A 2950-nucleotide genomic window follows, 5' to 3' on the forward strand; every position below is an offset into this window, starting at 1 on the left:
CAGGGGTGTTTTAGGTTTACTCATGTTATTCTGTGCATAGTTAGTATTAGTGTTTGTTTTTGTTTCCCCCCTATTGTGTGTAAATTGTTTGGCCAAACCACGATAAAAGCTACCCTCTTGTGTCTTTGTAATTAGGTCAGTTTATGAGTTAAGTTGTGTCCACTTTGTTTTAAGTTTCTGAACATTACTTTTTGTAGAGTTATATTTAGTTGACCTCTTTTATGGGCCTGCTAATTATATTTTTGAATTTTGTCTTTTGAACTTTTTTTGAGGGTTAAAATAAAGAAAACCCATTTTGAAGACATTTTTTCCTGTCCTCTATGCCTTGGCTGCTTGGTCCCTCACACTTGGCAAAATGTCCACTCTTAGCTCAAAACACACAACTGTACTGTGTGAGTAACTGTAAATATTAGGGCCACACAGTTAACTAGGAATTGAACCTTAGAAAAAATAATTATGTAAGATGAATGTTTGATGAAATTATTTGCCAACAGTCTTTATTGATACTGGCTAGAGGCAATATCCAGCAGAGACACACACACACACACACACACACACATATTAAAAATAAATTCCCCTCTCAACCCTCTGGGCGGTCTTTATCCTTCAAGTTCAGGTCCTCCTGGGAGCTTGAGGGTAGCTTGCCCAGTAGCTTAGTTGTTCCTAGGACTGTGCTCTTCTGGACAGAGATCTTTGATGTTGTTCCTGGGATCTGCTGGAGCCACTTGCCTAGCTTGGGGATCACTGCGAATACTCCGATTACCACAGGGACCACTGTTACCTTCACCCTCTACATCTTCTCGAGTTCTTCTCTCATTCCTTGGTACTTCTCCAGGTTCTTGTGTTCCTTCTTCATGATGTTGCTGTCACTCAGTATAGCTACATCTATCACTATGGTCCTCTTCCTCTGCTAGTCATGTTAGTTAGCCATCACCAGGTTGTCTGTCTTTAACTTGAAGTCCCACAGGATCTTAGCTCGGTCACTCTCCACCACACTAGGGGGATGTCCCATTTGACCTAAGGACTTCCAGGGCAACTTAATTATGGCATTCAATCTATGCTCTGCCTGCTAGCATCTTGCACCCTTCTGTTATGTGCTAGATTGTCTCAGGGGCATCCTTGCACAGCCTAAGGGACCATCATGGAAGGACAGGCCCATGCACGGTATGTACCACCGGCAGGCAGAGGAAGTGGCTGATATCCAGAAATCCTTTACAGATATATAACCCTAGAGAGAGAGAGAGAAAATTATATTTTATTGGAAGGCATTCAGATCTTGTGTTACATTTAGTGATTCTGTTCATGAGCCACTCGAACTTTAGTTTCACATGACCACTGCCAAATTTATCAACATGCTCCCTCCTTTGGGTGAGAAAGCGGGAGCATGATCTCCTTCTGCTTTGAAGGAAGTCATGCTCAGGATTGGCTCACTCTGTCAGTCTTCACCTTCTTGGTAAGTTCATTAAAGAGTTCAGAGCATTCTAGTTTATTTCTGAAGCTCCACCTTTTTAATTGGTTTCCATTATTCACAAGGCTCTTTTGGTATATTACCAAAATGTGATAATTTTTTGGCACTAATCGCTCTCTAAACACAGCCAAACTCCTATGCTTATTTTATTTTATTCTACTTCAATTGTGTCCATTTGCAGAATAATAATAAAATGGAGTCCAGAAGAGCTAAAGCTTGGAAGTACTTACATTACTTTGAGTTTGATTCCGTAAAAAGTCACAAAAACATTAGTGTCCGCTGTACGTGCAGCAAAAAATTTAATCTGAGCAAGCACCTACCACGCTGCCATGGGAATGTGAAATTCATAGAGAAATCCCCAGATCCTCCCACTGACATGCATTGCTGTGTTTTACTTGCATCTATTTGAAAGGGTGAGTGTAAACACAAAATAATTGTTTTACTTTATATGCTGGAATATGCAGAAAATAGGTTTAAATGTTAAACAAATTTCTTTCAGTCAGAGACTGTTGCATATAATTAAATTTTTGCTTGATGCAATGTGCATAAAGATAAAAGATTAAAAGTAATAAAGCAATTTTTAAAAAGAGACTTTTTCATTTGATTCAGCATCGTGTGATGGATTATGCATAAAAAATAGAATTGGGCTGAAAGGTCTATTGCTTTATTATGTATTCAGGTTGTGTATCGTGTTTTTTAAAAGTAACTAAGTAATAAAGTAACTAATTACTTTTGAAGTAATCAGTATAGTCATGGGATTACTTTCTTGAAGAAGTAATCAGTAATTAGTAACTAATTACTATTTTCAAGTTACTGGACCAACAATGCTGATTAGTGGGCTGGAACAGCTCTTTGTATGTCAAAAAATTGCTCCTCTCCGTGGTTGGCTGATGGACAAACAACAGCACAAGCAAGTACTGATACTTTTGATGCTGCCTGCATCTGACAGCAGACAGTCTCTACAGGTAGACCGGTATTTGTAGCTGCATACAAACTGCCAATGTGCTATCACCATAACCATAATTTCCCAGTTACTGTGCATTCCTCTAGTTGCATCTTGTGGTATTAATCGCCCTCTATACTTTGGTCAGGTTCTAATTGTTCCACCTGTTGGCACTGGCCACTCTCCACATTTCTGGCAGGTTTTTACAGTGCATTTCTTTGGCTATGCCTCAGGACACTAATTGACCTCCATACCCCTGTCAGATTTTTATACAGTACCTTGTGATATTAATCGCCCTCTATACTTTGATCAGGTTCTGATTGGTTTCACCTGTTGGCATTGGTTATGTTCCACATTTTTGGCAGGATCTTGCAGTGCTTGTGACACTAATCAATCTCCATACATGGGTAGGTTCTTGTGGGCTCTACCCTGTGGCACTGCCCTCCATATCCTGACAGTCTCATACAGTGCATTTCCTTTGCTACAACTTTTGGGACTAATTGCCCTCCTTACATGAGCAGGTTGTCGGTTGAACATTT

The sequence above is a fragment of the Pundamilia nyererei genome, unplaced genomic scaffold (assembly GCF_000239375.1).
Source record: "Pundamilia nyererei isolate P.nyererei 1_Seehausen unplaced genomic scaffold, PunNye1.0 scaffold00023, whole genome shotgun sequence".
Taxonomy (NCBI): domain Eukaryota; kingdom Metazoa; phylum Chordata; class Actinopteri; order Cichliformes; family Cichlidae; genus Pundamilia; species Pundamilia nyererei.